Raw genomic sequence first — 17,656 nt, forward strand, 5'->3', positions numbered from 1 at the left:
GCAGTAAAAATCTGGCAGCCACGCAACTTCATTTTTAAAAATAGTTGGCATTCTCTTCTCCGCCCCCTTCCATGTGCACTATATTTGTTTATTATCAGCATAGGCTATATGACCTTATCCAATGTATAATGTTCTTCTGTCAACTCTACTGTCTTATGAATTAAGTAATTCATGTTATGATATAAGTTGTGCTGCTGTGATACCATAATTTCCCACGGGATCAATAAAGTGTATCGTATCGTATCGTATGTCACCTGCTATCTGCTTTAATAGGTAAGGACTATAAACTTTGATATTTATTCTTACCAGGGGCACAATTAATCCCAGCACACAGCCATGAATTCAGTGAAATATGTGTTTTACTATCACGGTTCTATAATGCTTGTTGTTGTCTTGTGAATGACGAGATTGATTTAAAGTTTGGAATGACAATGCAGCATCACGTGACGTATTATTAATTCCGTATATTGCCAATTCCCATTTATTGGCTGCAGTACCATGCCCAGTCCTATTTCTGGCATCATCGCACAGATGCTCTGTAGCTAGAATCCAATCAGTGCTGCGCCCAGGATGATGGCTCCTCCTGCAGCCTCCATCCCTTACTCAATGGGAATTCTTGAATGAACTCAGGAGGGGGTAAAGCTGCTGCACAGTGCCTGAGTCTTTAGGCGGTCTGTTGCTATAGTGACTTCTTCCAGGAGCTGCCCAGTCTACTGTGTAGTAGTAACAAAGCTTCACTTCTCAGATGCTGATGGGGACAACACAGGGAGAGGAGGAGGAGCGGAGGCAGCTGTGTACATGTCTACAGCCCCAGGTAAATGAGACACCTTCCTTTATTTTAATACCTATTACGAGGCACTGTATGGTGGCGCCTCATTACCTCTGCCTCATGTGTACAAAGTGACTCTCTGTGTATATGGGCTTTGTAGAATACTGCAGAAAAGGGTCAACACACTGAGACAGGAAGGGTAGAGCGTGGATGTGATCGGAAACAATGTCCTTATTATTATTGTTATTATGCGATGTTTCTCCAGAATTTCCTCCCTTTCATTCTCTTAATACAATACTATTACCTGCCATTGAGAGAATAGGCTGTAGTACCATGGAGTAGACAGCCGGAATGATTGGTGGAATTGGCCGCCCATCATTACTCATTGTACATCTCGACAGCGAACGTCTATTAGACAAGATTCATATTGAACACTTGCTTACCTGGAACAAAGGCTGCTGTGTGCTGTGAGCCGCCTGGAGGATCTCTGTGCATTGTCCTCCACACAAAGGTCTCTATCTGATTGATCATGCTTTGCTATGTCTGTGACTTATCCTCAGCATACATTTACATTAGCCGGTGCTCAGATCCTGTGTCATGTAGAACCCAATTAATCATTTTTACCATTTGTTGTTCATTTAAGTCACTTTTCTTTTTTGTCTTCTGATATCCTTTGGCGTTGTTTATTTTTTTGCCCCAAATTCATTAAAATGGCACACGTGGTTCATTAATTTTGTGTAAAGGACAAGAAAAGTCCTAATCTATCGATCTAATGATTCTAATGAAATCTAATGATTTGGCAACTTTTTAGTGCAAAAAAATGTATGTTTAGCAAAATGTTCCAAAAATTGCACATATAAAACTGGCGTACATAAAATCACTTTAAGTGGGGAAAGGTTGGAGTAAATTTGCGGCAAATTTTGTGACTTTTTGAAAATTATCAAAAAGTGAATGATGCGAAAAACTAGACACCCAATACCCTGCCCACAGCAAAAAAAAAGGCAAAAATATACAATAAAGTTCAAAAAGGGCGCAAATGGAAAGATTAACTTTGTGCAAACACAAATATAGGTGAAAAAGGTAAAAAAACAGGTGCAAATGCAATAATATATGATGGCCGTGGTGCTCTGCTTTTCATAAGAATGGTATAAAAGGGAGGAATAGATAGATAGACAGATTTGATATAAAGTTTTGACAAGAGTATGACATTTTGTATAATTCCCATCTTTCTTGTATTATCACCTGTTGCTCATGTAATACTGCAGTATGCATAATAACATCTCATATGAAACAGAAAATTGCCTCAGCTTCCCTTAGGAACCACAGTCCAGCTCTTATTCTTCCAGGGCAGATTAGATTAGATTGTGAAGCTACTTGATTGGTTGCTATGGGCAACTATTTCACCTTTTATATGCACAGATCTCTATATATTACCCCCATACATTTGTTCCTGTGCCCAGTAGGGCTCAGAATTTCTCAAGCACATATACAGTACACCATTCACAACAAGGCATGTGTATGCATGAGTAAGGCTAGTTTCACACTTGCGTGTTTTTCCTTCAGTCGCCATCCGCCGTTTTGGAAAACAGTGGAATCCATTAACGGATTCTGCTGCTTCCCATAGACTTGTATGGACAACGGATTGTGACTGATGTACCTGCTTTGCTTCCGCTGGCCGACGCTGCGTTGCTTCCGCCGGGCGGAAGGAACACAGCATGTAACGGTTTTTGAGCGGCAGAATCCTTTATTTTTTCACTGCGCACGCTCATCCTTTTTTTTTTTTTTTTTTTAAATCACAGAAACTTTGTTTTGTCTCTCGGTGGCCGAACGATCAGCTGATCACCCGGCAGCCAGCATTTGAGAGCGCTCAGCTGATCACCCGGCAGCCGGCTTTTGAGAGTGATCAGCTGATCGCCTGGCAGCCGGCTTTTGAGAGTGCTCAGCTGATCGCCCGGCAGCCGGCTTTTGAGAGTGCTCAGCTGATCACCCGGCAGCCGGCTTTTGAGAGCGCTCAGCTGATCACCCGGCAGCCGGCTTTTGAGAGCGCTCAGCTGATCACCCGGCAGCCGGCTTTTGAGAGTGCTCAGCTGATCGCCTGGCAGCCGGCTTTTGAGAGCGATCAGCTGATCGCCCGGCGGCCGACTTGTGAACGATCAGCTGATTGTTCTCAAAATAGTCTGCCGCCTGTAAAACTGTAAAAAAAAAAAAAAAAAAAAGCAGATTCCATTGTTTTGTATGATCCGTTGCATTCGTTGTGCCACTATATGCAACGCATCCGTTGCATCCGTCACACAACGCAATGCAACGGATGCCATTCAATGCAAGTGTGAAACTAGCCTAAAGCTACGTACCCATCCATCAAATGTGGTGAGAGTATAAAACTCCATGCAGATTGCATTGAAAAATAATTTTTATTACTAAGCAATGCCTAGCGTAACTGTGTTTGTTCTGTTTAGGAAACTTTTTTCAACATACTCTCAAAATATCAAAATATTCCAAACTCATTCTTCAGAATTTCAGAATTTCTTGATGATTATTATTTTTTTCAAGCTTTTGTTCAAGCTTCAAACATGAATGTGACAATGTATCAACTTATCAGTCATCTAGTTATGTGTGTTTCAGTTTTTGTTTAGGTTTGTGGTGTGGCTTCAGTTTACATTGAACGCTATGGTGCAAACTGAGTTTGCCTTACCACAGCGGGTGGTGTTCCACTGCTAGATGACACCTTGATTCATAACAAAGTGGAGATTTACGAAAACCACTTTAGGCCATGTGCACACACAATGTGTTTTCTGCAGTTTTTGGTGCAGATATGTCACCAATTTGCATGCCTATCTTCAGTGCCTTTTTTGTAAAAAAATATTTGCTGGTACGCATCTGTGAGGCGGGGATTGGGGGGGGGTGTGCTGTCAGGCACCGCCGGCCAACATTGAGGAGCGGGGGTGCCAGTGGAGAATGGACGATCATAGATTTGTATACTTGTGGCCATATTCTGGTTTGATGTGTCCAGCCCCAGTCAATTCATTTTCATTGAGCGTGACCACACCTATGTAGATCGCATACTTGCAGCTTCATAACCTCCCACTCTCACCGCCGGCACCAGAGAATCCTGACAGAGTGCAGTGTGCACACTGTGTAAATTCAGAAGGCTGCAGTCAGAGTGACACAAGGAGTGACTGCAGACTCATCACAAATTTGGACAACCCCTTTAATGCTCCCAACAACATAAATAAAAACATAGTAACCCTTAACCCCATAGCGACGGCCTAACGTCTCAAGACGTCGGAAAAACAGGGTACTTATTCTGTTCCGACGTCTTGAGACGTCAGGCCGGAAAAACCCTGTAGCGCCCCCCAGTGACGAAAAATCTCGGGGGTTTCAGCTACCGGGGGTAGCTGAGACCCCCCAGATTATGAATCGGGGTGTTTTGTATGCACCCCGTTAATGCGATCGCCGGTATACACCGTATACCGGCGACAACATAAAAAAAAATGGCTGGTAAAATTTATTTATTTCTCATCTGACGTGATCAAACATGTCAGATGAGAAATAAATGTGAGCCCTTAGTGCCCCCAAAGCCCCCGGTACCGGAGAAATCCATCCAACCCCCCCCCCCCCTCCGGAAAATCCAAGATGGCGCCGACGCGCGCTGAAAACTCCCGCCGCCGCCGCCTCTGCATTCATTTCCCTCCGATCTGAAATGATCAAACATTTCAGATCGGAGGGAAATGTCCCCCTCCTGACCTCTCCTCCGGTACACCGGAGCTCTTTGGTCCCTGGAGCCCCCTCCGGTTCCTCAGAGCCCCCCTCCGGAGCGTGCAAGATGGCGCCGACGCGCGCTGAAAACTGCCGCCGCCGGCTCTGCATTCATTTCCCTCCGATCTGAAATGATCAAACATTTCAGATCGGAGGGAAATGTCCTCCCCCTGACCCCTCCTCCGGTCCACCGGAGCCCTCTGGTCACCGGAGCCCCCTCCGGGTCTCCAGAGCCACCCCCCCTCCCCCGCATTCATTCTGCTCTTTCTGCCGCATGTGACACGTCACATGCGGCAGAAAGGTGTCCCCAGGTTCCCCCAGGTTCCCCCAGGTCCCACTAGGTCACCCCCCATCACCCCCCCCAGCCCCCCAGCCCCCGAGCCCCCGGTCATACGTTACCTGTCTGGTGATCCGTCCCGCGATCACGCCGCCTCCTTCTTGAATGCTGACGGCGCATGCGCAGACAGCGGCTGTCAGCTGGATTCCTCCCCCGGTCCACAGTGGAGCAGCCTGTGCATCAGCGACGTCAGTCTTGCAGGGACGCTGACGTTGCTGATGCACAGGCTGCTCCACTGTGGACCGGGGGAGAGTGAGTGCAGTAATCAGCAGTCTCTCCATGTGAGGAGTGTGGTCCTCACATGGAGAGACTGCTGTTCCAGAAAATGGGGGGTACGTTCTGTGAGCGTGCCCCTGATATTCTGGAATGAGGTTACTGCAGGTCACTCTGCCCTAAGTTGGACCGGGGCAGTGTGAGTGCAGTATTCTCAGATTACTGCACCCACACTGCTCATGGAGAGCTTGCTCTTCCAGAAAATGGGGGATACGTTCCCTGAACGTGCCCCCCATATTCTAGAAGATCCAGAGTCGGCGTGGGACCTCACGGATTACAGCGGATTACAGCGACCATAATTTCTTTATTTTCAATAAATTGGGGAAAGAGGAATGTTTCGGGGAGTTTTTTTTTCAAATAAATTTTTTTTTGTCTTTTTTTTTTTGTCTATTACTTGACTGGGTTAGTGATGTCGGGTATCTGTTTAGATGCCGTGACATCACTAACCCCAGGGCTTGATGCCAGGTGACATTACAGCTGGTATCAACCCCATATATTACCCCGTCTGCCACCGCACCAGGGCGCGGGATGAGCTGGGGCGAAGCGCCAGGATTGGCGCATCTAATGGATGCGCCACTTCTGGGGCGGCTGCGGCCTGCTATTTTTAGGCTGGGAAGAGTCCAATAACCATGGCTCTTCCCACCCTGAGAATACCAGACCCCAGCTGTCCGCTTCACCTTGGCTGGTGATCTAATTTGGGGGGGACCCCACGTTTTTGTTTTTTTTTAAAAAACGCCTGGGGAGCCCTCCAAATTGATCACCAGACAAGGTGAAGCTGTCAGCTGTGGTTTGCAGGCTACAGCTGTCTGCTTTACCCTAGCTGGCTATCAAAAATGGGGGGGACCCCACGTCGTTTATTTTAATTATTATTTTTTTGGGGGGCTAAATACAAGGCTAGGCACCCTTTAGTGCCACATGAAAGGCACTAAAGGGCGCCAGCTTAGAATATGCAGGGGGTGGGACGTTATATATGTTTGACATGTATCCATTCATCCATTGTAGCATTTTAGGCTGTGCGCCCACAATCGGGATTTGCAGCGTTTTGGGCGCAGTGTTTTCCCTGCGTCCATAACGCTGCATTGTGCAGTAGAAGCACAGTGGAAGGATTTTTAGAAATCCCATGCCCAATGTGCTTGCCCAATGTGCTTCTTTTCTCCGCCACATAAACTGACCTGTGGCGCAGCTTCCCGAGCCTCAGCATGTCAATTTATGCTGCGGAGATGAGTGTTCTCTGCAGGTAGCATAGAGCTCCACAGCGGCCTGAACCCAAATCGTGGGCATGGGCAGCTGCGTTCTCCCGTGCACAACACTCACATCTCTGCAGGAGGCTGACACTGTGTACTAGACGCCGTGTCGCTGGCTCATGGCCACATAGCCTAAAAGTGAGACATTGGTTGCTACAGCAACATTTTTGTGAAGTACCTGTGGATTCAAAATGCTTATTATACTCCTGAATAAAATCCAGTTTCCAAAATGGGGTCACTTGTGGGGGTTTCTAATGTATAGGTACCCAAGGGGCCCTGCAAATGTGACATGGTGCCCGCAATTTATTTCAACTTTTCCAGAATTCAAATGGTGCTGCTTCCATTCCAAGCCCTCCCATTTATCCAAACAGAGGTTTTTGGCCACATGTGGGGTATCCCTGTGCTCATAAGACATTGGATAACAACCTGTTGGGTCCACGGTTTGTTGTTGTCTCTTGAAAAAGTGAGAAATTTGATGCTGAAGCAACATTTTTGTGAAAAAAATGAAAATTTTCAATATGGCAACCTAAGCTTATCAAATTCTGTGAAGTATTCGTGGATTCATACTGCTCACTATACACCTAGATAAAAGCCTTGAGGTGTCTTGTTTCCAGAATGGAGTCACTTGTGGGGGACCTCCACTGTTTAGGCACCTCAGGGGCTCTCCAAATGCAACCTGGCGTCCGCTATTGATTCCAGCCAATTTTGCAGTCAAATGGCACTCCTTCCCTTCCGAGCCCTGCCATGCGCCCAAACAGTTGATTTCCACCACATATAAGGTATCGCCAAACTCAGGAGAAATTGCACAATAAATGTTATGCTGAATTTTTTCCTTTTACTCTTGTTAAAAAAAAAAGCTACCTGGTTGAAATAACAATTTTGTGGTAAATTTTTTTTTTTTTTTTTCATGGCTCAACGTTATAAAATTCTGTGAAGCACCTGGGGGTTCAGGGTACTCACCAAACATCTAGATAAATTCCTTGAGGGGCCTAGTTTCCAAAATGGGGTCACTTGTGTGGGGTTTCTGCTGTTTAGGTACCTTAGGGGTCCTCCAAATGTGACATGGTGCCCGCAATCTTTTTCAGCCAAATTTCCTTTCCAAAATTCAAATATTGCTCCTTTCGTTCCAAGCCCTCCCATTTGTCCAAACAAAGGTTTCAGACCACATGTGAGGTATCACCGCGCTCATAAAAAAGTGGTTAACAAACCTTGAGGTCAAATTTTTGGAATTACCTCTTGAAAAAGTGAGAAAATTGATGCTAAAGCAACATTTTTGAGAAAATTATTAAAATTTTCAATATGACAACGTAACGTTAACAAAATCTGTGAAGTACCTGTGGATCTAAAATGCTCACTATACCCCTAGATAGAAGCCTTGAGGGGTCTAGTTTCCAAAATGGTATCACTTGTGAGGGGTTTCTTCTGTTTAGGTACCTTAGCGGACCTGTAAATGCAACATGGTGCCCGCAATCTATTTCAGCCAAATTTGCTTTCCAAAATTCAAATATTGCTCCTTCTGTTCCGAGCCCTCCCATTTGTCCAAACAGAGGTTTCTGACCACATGTGGGGTATCGGCGCACTCATAAGAAAGTGGGGAACAAGTTTTGGGGTCCATTTTGTTGTGTTAGTTCTCCTAAAAGTGAATAAATTTGGGTTAGAGCAACATTTTTAGGTAAAATTTAATTTTTGCTTTTTTTCATTCTACATTGCTTTTGTTCATGTGAAGCACCTGAAGGGTTAATAAACTTCTTGAATGTGGTTTTGAGTACTTTGGGGGGTGCAGTTTTTATAATGGTGTCACTTTTGGGTATTTTCTGTCATCTAGGCCTATTGAAGTCACTTCAAATGTGATGTGGTCCCTAAAAAAATGGTTTTGTAAATTTTGATGTAAAAATGAGAAATCGCTGATAAACTTTGAACCCCTCTAACTTCCTAACAAAAAAAAATTTTGTTTCCAAAATTGTGCTGATGTAAAGTAGACATGTGGGAAATGTTATTTATTAACTATTTTGTGTCACAGAAATCTCTGGTTTAACGGTATAAAAATTCAAAAGTTGAAAATTGCTAAATTTTCAAAATTTTTGCCAATATTCAATTTTTTTCTTCAATAAACGCAAAAAATATTGTCCTAAATTTGGTACTAACATGAAGTCCAATATGTGACGAAAAAACAATCTCAGAATCACCGGGATCCATTGAAGCGTTCCAGAGTTATAACCTCATGAAGTGACACTGGTCAGAATTGCAAAATTTGGTCTGGTCATTAAGGTGAAAATTAGCTCCGTCACTAAGGGGTTAACTTGTCAGACGGCAAAAGACTTTATTAAAGAGATTGTCCACTACTTTACCATTAATGACCTTTCGTTGGAATAGGTCACCAATGTCAGACTGGTCGAGGTTCGGCACCTGGCAACCCCGCCAATTCCCTACTCTAGGTGTCGGTGGTGGCAGGTGGTCGGAAGTGCTCAGTTCTGTATCTGCTTCGTCTTCGGATAGTGGCAGCAGTCTCCTATTAAAATCAATGAGGCGGATGTGCAGTACCCGGCCGCGGACACCATCAGAGGAGGGAGCAGATCCAGAAATAAGCATTTCCGGCCACCTGCACCATAATCAGCTGATCAGTGGGGGTCCCACTGCGCTCCCATCAGAAGCAATGCGCAAGTGGGACCCAGGTCTAATGATGAGACATAGTATCACAAATAAACATTTACATTCAGGTACCTTATAGATAATGTTGTCTCTAGTCATTTCTTTCAATTATTCATCTTGTCCTGACGCAATGATGACTTTTCACATTCACATCTTGTCTCTGCAGATTTCCATCTTCTCCGGTCTTCTGCAGTGCATCCCGACACGATGCCCCTAAAAGTAGCAGAATGATTATAATACTTCTACTTAAAAATATCTGCCCTACACTGTTCCCCTGAATAAATAACGGCCCCTCATTGTGTTCTCTGCACAAAATATGACCCACACTGTCCTTCTTATGGTACATGGCCTACATATTCCCTCTTTCCAAACTGAGCCTACTGTTTACAGTGTCCTTTACACTGTGTCCCCTTATACTGTCCAGTCTTTATACTGTGCCTTCATCACACTCCCCCTCCTTGCTATAACCTCACACTGTCCTCCCATTCTGCCCCCTCCCCATACCGCCCCCCTCCACTACCCAGTCTCTATTCTGTGCCCCTCACATTCTTCTCACCCCTTACTGTCTCCTCACTACCTCCTGTGTGTCCATATACTTTTCCACCTCACTCCCCATCCTGCCCACGTGCTCCTCATACCATGTCACTCTTTATTCTGTGTCTTCAAATTTTCTTTCCAGTTCGCTCCACATCCTCTCTGTCCCCATGCATGAAACCTCATCCTCTCTCTCCCCATGCATGAAACCTCATCCTCTCTCTCCCCATACTGTGTCCAAAGATACTTCCCCCTCCCCATCCTCTCTTCCCATCATATTCTGTCCACAGCTCCCTTCCCCACCCATACTGTGTATATACATATTGCCCCCTCCCCAAAGTGTGTCCACAGATAGTATGGGGGAGAGAGGGTGTGGGAGGGAACTATTTCATAAATACTCCCCTCTTACCCGATAATGTTCCTCCGTCCGTGTCTTCTTCAGCTCCACAGTGGAGCACTTATCAGCGTTTCTCTGCCGCCTCTGCGCTGCAGCCCTGACTTCCGGGTCAGCAGTCTGATCAGCTGACCTGATCACATGACAGCCGTCGCACTGACCCGGAAGTCAGCGCTGGCGTCACTGCTTCAATTGTCCTCGCGTCTGACAGATACAAGGACAATTGAGCAGTGGGAGCCGTGCACTGCAGATTCTATGAGTGTGGTTGTCAGCGTGACAGCTATGCTCAAAGAATAGCAGCTCCCACCCGGCAGACTTCAACACCGCCGCATCAGGCAGCCCGACAGCGCCCCGCCAGCTCATCCCTAGAGACGCCTCTGGCTTGTACCTCCGCTCCACATGGCTAATTTGCATAGTTTACAAATTAGCCATGTGGACAGAGGCGCTCTTCAGATTTTCCGGTACGCCGTACCGGCGCGTACCGCCGCAAAAAAAGCACTGCCTATCCTTTTGCCAGCAAAGTGAATGAGAATACTGAAGTGTAGTCCACATGTTGCTTATTTTTTCCTTGCAGATTTGTTGCAGAAAATATTCTGCAGCATGGCAATTCTTGGTGCATTTTTGCCTGCTTTTTTCAGGTCTTCCACCCATTGACTTCATTATAAAAAACACAAGGAAGAAACGCACCAAAAATGCACCAAAATTGTGTTTTTGTTGCATTTTTCTGCCACAAGATGCAGAAAATTTCTGCACCAAATACTCAGCAACTGCACATACCCTTCTGTATACACATGGAAGTTTAAAGCAAATAAGGTTATTGGGTAAGGTGGGGGATGGGGTGCACGGCCTATATAAAGGACATCACTCCTTTCTATATATTTTTTTATATATATATATATATATATATATATATATATATATATATATATGTATATATATATATGTATATGTATATATATATATATATATATAATGTATATATATATATAAAAACAAAAAAGAGCAGACTGACAGCACACCCAATAGGGAGAATAGGTGCGTATCTGTTCATAATGCATAATATACCTTAGAGAAATACAGTCACACACTGTAATGGGAAACTAATATAAAAAAGAATATGAAAACATTTAGAGGTGTTTGGCATATTAGAATGGCTATTATAATACCTGCCCAGCAGCCACGTCACAGCAACCTCCCTTGTTGAGTCCTACTCTATGCTGCATCTGTCTGGGCTCCTAACAAAATACCCAATTGCATCATGTGCTTTTAACTTCCATGGTTACTCGCTGATCTTATATGTATGTTTCTAGGAGTCCAGACAGATGCATTTATATTAGTTTTTTATTAGTTTACTGTGACGTGGCTGCTGGGCAGGTATTACAATGGCCATTCTAATATGCCAAACACTTCTAAATGTTTTTATATTAGTTTGCCATTACAGTGTTCGACTGTTATTCTCTTAGTTATATTATGCATTATGAACAGATTCACACTATTGGGAGTGCTGCCAGTCGTCTCTTTTTTTTTTTGTTATCTATCTATCTATCCATCTAGCTAGGGGTGGACAGAGACAGAAAAGGGACCCAGTACATGAACTTTATGTGGCCCCTTTGGAGTCCAATAGTTCATGATAATGCATCTTTTTATGTGCCGTGTTGAAAGTGGAAATTGTCTTCTTACCTTTTGGACCCTGTTTCGATACCTCTATCTATTCTATCTATCTATCTGATATTTTCTGCTACTTCTTTTAGTTAGTCAGGTGTAGAGCAGTGGGAATTAGCAAGTGAGAAAACAATCCCATCTGCACCAGTCCCCATACACAGCAGGCCCCATAACCCCTGCTATGTCAGTAGAGTCTCCATAGATCACTTGTACATTTCGCTTGGATACAGGCACAGTACACAGCATCGTAATATTTTCACGTGTGAGGTGTTGAGTTTGCTGTGCATAATCAATCCACTATTTTTTACATTTACAGCTTCAGAAAAATGTGTCAGTTTCACTACAGTGTCACTTTGTAACTACAAACCCAATAGTGAAAATATATTTAACCCTTTAATCATCACTGGTAATGTCTTTTAAGTGACTTAGCAGAGGCATAGCTAATGAGACATCACGGGGGATGCAAAACACATCATTATGGTCCACTAACCTAGGTAACCATGTTTATGACTATGACAGCGCACAATGATAATAGTGAGTAAAGGGGAACTTCATCAGAGGAAAATTACTATACAAAGACCACGATATTACCACCATAAGGGATCCATATAATGATAGATACCAGTTCTGCTGAATATATTAAGAGGTTACAGTATAGTAATAGTGATCTCTAGCTGATTTTCTTACTAATCGAGTCTTCACTTTTCCAGTCTTTTCCATCGGGTCCCAACCGTCATGATAGGTTTTTCCTGCCATGATATATTTGCAGTGTAAACATACTATCCATACTGCTGATACCCCAATTTTGAGCCTAATACTTCAATATATGTTCCTATTACTGCACCCGCTGAGTGGTATGGTAACAATGATAGTGCCCAAAATATAATTATACCCACCACTGTGTCCCTTATATAGCAAATTGCCCCTTTTGTTATTTCCAGTTGGTAAAATAGCCCAATAGAAAATATTATTACACTCTATGCAGGGGCGGGCTGGGCCAGGGGGCAGAGGGGCAAATGCTTTGTGGGCCACTCCCCTACCAATGGTGCAGGGCCGCCTGTTTTGTCTTCAGCATATTGCATGATGGCTGTCATATTAGCAGATTTGGCCATGCACAGGGCACAGTGTCTGCTAGTAGTGACACGGCTTGGCCGGTACAGAAACAAAATTAAGGGCACAGTGCCAACCCGGCCACATCACTGCTAGCAGACATGGCCGCACAGTGGACTGTATGTGTGTATGTTTGCATACTTATAATATGCACACGTGCACACATACAGCTAAGTCAATCATGTGCCAGGCACTTTTTTCTGCTTTTATCATTGTTTCAATTGAGGAAAGCAGAAGAGAAACGTTGGCACGTGATTGTAAGTAGGCAAACTGCATAGGAGGCAGTGATGTGACGAGTGCAGAGAGTATGAAAACAGTTGAATCCTAAAACAAAATTAGAATAGATTTTTTGAACGTGACAATAAAGTTTCCAAAAGGTTGTTTTGGGTTTTTTTTAAAGGTGGAGTTCAAAAGGGCCTTACTATCAAACTTTAGTATACTTTTTGTCAACATAACTTGCCGTTGGATGGATTAGGCAAAACAATGAGAACAGTTTACAATTTCCAATCTACAGAGTTTTTAATCTGACATCATGTTGTTACATCTCTGTAGTAAGCTTGGTTTTGCTCCTGTATCTATCTAGTAAGCTCATTTCTGGTACGTATTTATGTAAGAGGCTTGGTTCTGTACCCGTATCTATGCAGTAAGCTTAGTTCTGTTCCTTTATCTCTGTGGCAAACTCAGTTCTGGTACTGTATTAATGTAGTAAGCTTGGTTTTGTTCTGATATCTATGTAGTTGGTCCATTTCTGGTACTATATTTATGTAGTAGGCTCAGTTCTGGTCCCATACTAATGTAGTAAGCTTGGTTCCTTCCCATATCTATGTAGTAAGCTCAGTTCTGGTACTGTATTTATATAGTAGTTCTGGTCCAGTATCAATGAAGTAAGCTCGATTGTGTTCCCATATTTATGTAGTAAGCTTACAGCTTTATCATAGAGTCCCACTGAATGAAAATTTGTCAGAAGGGTGGTATAATATATCAATTATTACATATCATATATAGTTGTACAGTAGCATGCAAACATTTGAACACCCCTGGTCAAAATTACTGTCATTGTGAACAGTTAAGCAAGTTGAAGATGAAATTATCTCTAAAAGGCATAATGTTAAACATAACATGTTTCTTTTGTAATTTAGGCTAAAAAAAAAGTCATTTTTTACATTTTAAAAATTACAAAAAGTAAAATGGGCCGATCCAAAAGTTTGGGCACCTTTGGAGATTTGTGTGTTCAGATAATTTTCACCAAAGATCCAGGCCTTCCTTAGCCTGTTATGGTTATGGCTTGTTCACTATCTATTGTTAGTATGGTACTAACTACGGTTAGGAAAGGCCAGGTGATGCAAATTTCACAGCTTTATAAAAAACCCAGCCTCCTCTAACCTTGTACCAAAGAAACAGCAGTGATGGGTTCTTCTAAACAGCTGCCTAGAACTCTGAAATTCAAAATGGTAGATGCCCACAAAGCAGGAGAAGGCTATAAAAAGATAGCAAAGCATTTTCAAGATGCCATTTGTCAGTTCAAAATGTAATTAACACATGGCAGTTAAAAAGAACAGTGGAGGTAAAGATAAGGTCTGGAAAACTAAGCAAAATGTCTGTGAGACCTGCTCGTAAGATTGCTAGAATGGCAAATCAGAACCCTCGGTTGACTGTAAAAGACCTTCAGGAAAATTTAGCAGACTCTGGAGTCCTGGTACATTGTTCTACTGTTTAGAGGCACCTGCACAAATATGGCTTTCATGGAAGATTGATCAGAAGCAAACCTCTCCTGCATCCTCACCATAAAATTCAACATCAGAAGTATACAAAAGAACATCTAAACAAGCCTGATGCATTGTGGAAACTAGTACTGTGGACCGATGAGGTAAAAACAGAACTCTTTGGTCACAATGATCAAATGTATGTGAGAATAAAGGGTACAGAATTTCAGGAAAAGAACCTATCACTAACCATTAAACATGGATGTGGATCAATCATTCTTTGGGGTTGTGTTGCAGCCAATGGCACGGTGCACGCCCATGCCAGCATCCCCACACTGTCCTGTCCCACTCTCCTGGCTGGGGCACCGTCCCTCTCGCCTTCCTAGCCGACTGTCTCCAGTCCATGCTGCTGTCTCCCAAAGTCTGCACACACTACACAGACCTCCTGGGACTGCCCGGAGGCTATGTGCGCGGACAAGACCCTTTTCTTAAAGGGCCAGTGCACCCTGACCCAGAAGTGCCTCTCAGGTCAGCTATGAGGCTTAAGGTATTTAAGGTATCTTCTCCTTAAGGGAGATGCTTGGGCAACGAGTTACACATGTTGCTAGTTCTCAGGTCCCATGTGTTGCTACTGCTGTCATTATAATGCCACTGTTATTGTGCTTTATGCTGCTGCTGATTCATGTCTATGTTTCAGTGCAATACAAGACCACTACTACTGCTGCTGTAATGATCCACGTCAGCTGGTCATACGTTATCTACTGCCCCTGCTGAAAGTATCCATGTCAGCCGCCGCTGCTACATATATCCATCCATCCAACCTTCCATCCCAGCCGAATTCTCAACAACTGCTGCTGCTGTTGCTCTTATCATCAGAGACTGTTCATATCTGCAGTGCCAGCTGTCGAGGTACCACAGATACCCTTGTGCTGTTCTCTGCCTGCCACTTACATGCATGTGAACCTATTGCCACTTCCAGTGGCGGTAGTGAAGACTCGGCAGTAGTTGCTTCTCCAGGCCAGTGAACGGTGCCTTTGGTCCACTGGACCCACTAAACCCGCGCTCGCCCCGTGAACATAATACACAGGAATATTTCACGGGTAGAGGAAAGAATGGATTCAAGGAAATTTCAACAAATTCTTGATGCAGGCAGAACACAATAAAAAAAAACTGAAGTTGAAAAGAGGATTGCTTCTACAAATGGATAATGGTCCTAAACACAAGTCAAAATCCACAGCAGATTACCTCAAAAGGCGCAAGCTGAAGATTTTACAATGGAGCTTACAGTTCCCTGATCTGAGCAGCATTGAAAATCTGTGGCTAGACCTCCAAAAGAGCAGTGCATGCAAGACGAGCCAGAAATCTCACAGAACTGGAAGACTTTTCCCTCACTCAAGAATTGAAAGACTGGTTACAAAAAGTGTTTTCAAGCTATGATACTTGCCAAAGGAGGTGCTACTAGGTACTAACAATGCAGGGTGCTCAAGCCTTTGCATCCGCCCATTTCCCTTTTTTATTCTCTGCAAAAGACCGTTTTTCTTAGATTAAGAAAATACCATTGTGTGACCCTGGCCTTAGGCCGGTTTCAGATGTGCTTTTTTTTCATAGATCAAAATGGTCCATGTTGCTTTCAGTATGCTTTATTTATTTTTGGTATGTATGTCAATTTTTGGAATCCTTGTAGCATCTATGTATAAAAAAAACCTTAGCTTCTTATAAACTTTAAACAAAAGAATACGGACAGAATACAGATGACATCTGTGTGCAATCCATTTTTTCAAGGGGCCATTGACTTGTATTGGTGAGTTAAGCCTGCTTTACACGTTGCAATTTCGCATACGATATCGTATGCGATTTACAACGCCCCCATCGTATGTTTGGCATGTTCAATTTGTTGAACGTGCCGCACAAACGATTAACCCCCATCACACGTACCTCGATGTGGTCGGCAAACGTCCACTTCCTGGAGTGGGAGGGACGCTCGGCGTCACATCGATGTCACGCGGCAGCCGGCCAATAGAAGCGGAGGGGCGGAGCTGAGCGGGACGTAAACATCCCGCTGACTTCCTTCCTTCCGCATTGTGGGCCGGGAGACGCAGGACGCAGGTAAGATCTGTTCATCGTTCCCGGGGTGTCACACACTGCGATGTGTGCTACCCCGGGTACGATGAACAATTTGACGTGCAATTCTAGAGAAAGGTACGATGTGTATGCGATGAACGTTTTAACGTTCAATCACAATCGCACGTACCTGTCACACACTGCAATGTACCTTACGATGCCGGATGTGCGTCACTTACGATGTGACCCCGCCGACACATTGTAAGATACATTGCAGCGTGTAAAGCGGGCTTTAGATCCACAATACGATTTACAGTAAGACATGTTTCTCTTTTTAGGGGGGTGTCAAACAACTGGTCTCAAAAAATAAAAGGACATATGAAAAGGCATATTCATTGTAAAGTACAGATCACTAAACCACTAGTAAGATTAGAGAGATTATCTGGAAACTGCTGCACAGATGCTAAGTGGAATAAATTGTAGCAAGGCTGGAATCAAACGAGTATAAGAAAAATCATCCAGTTTTCAATCAGAAACAAACTAGTTGATTTTTCATCATATTTCATTTGTTTGTCCAGTTTTGACATCCGTATGACATCCACCTTTTACTTCCATACTTCCACAATTCAAAAAAATAATAATTCAGTTTACTGTGTAATCTTTGCAATGAAACCAACCAAATTTAATCCGCAAAAATGGAGGAGACTAGTGCATGCTGCATTTTTCGCACAAGGACATTCGGTCTGTGCAGAAAAAATATTATTTGAACCAGTGGCATTCCTAGATGAACGATGCGCCCAGAGGTAAAATTTTGACTTTGACCCGACCAGCATGTTGGCCCTTATCGAATTCTAAGGCGGGCTTTGCACATTACGACATCGCAGGTGCGATGTCGGTGGGGTCAAATTGAAAATTAAGTACTTCCGGCATCGCATGCGACATCGTAGTGTGTAAAGGCTCGATGATACGATTAACGAGCGCAAAAGCGTCGTAATCGTATCATCGGTGCTGCGTCGGCGTAATCCATGATTACGCTGATGCGACAGTCCGATGTTGTTCCTCGTTCAGGCTGTGTGTGAAGCCGCAGGAGCGAGGAACATCTCCTACCGGCGTCACTGCGGCTTCCGTAGGATATGCGGAAAGAAGGAGGTGGGCGGGATGTTT

The 17,656-nt window shown here is 43.8% G+C and overlaps 1 protein-coding gene across 2 annotated transcripts in view; it reads left to right on the forward strand.

The window, feature by feature from the left end:
• The first annotated feature begins 633 nt into the window (after positions 1-633).
• RNF182 (ring finger protein 182) overlaps positions 634-17,656 on the forward strand; it is a 129,961-nt gene continuing 112,938 nt past the window's right edge. For both annotated transcript variants that reach the window (XM_075314735.1, XM_075314736.1), the window contains exon 1: positions 634-814. The gene's annotated coding sequence lies outside the window, so the exon portion shown is untranslated. The remainder of the gene's footprint in view (positions 815-17,656) is intronic.

Source organism: Anomaloglossus baeobatrachus, chromosome 6 (genome assembly GCF_048569485.1).
Source record: "Anomaloglossus baeobatrachus isolate aAnoBae1 chromosome 6, aAnoBae1.hap1, whole genome shotgun sequence".
Classification (NCBI taxonomy): domain Eukaryota; kingdom Metazoa; phylum Chordata; class Amphibia; order Anura; family Aromobatidae; genus Anomaloglossus; species Anomaloglossus baeobatrachus.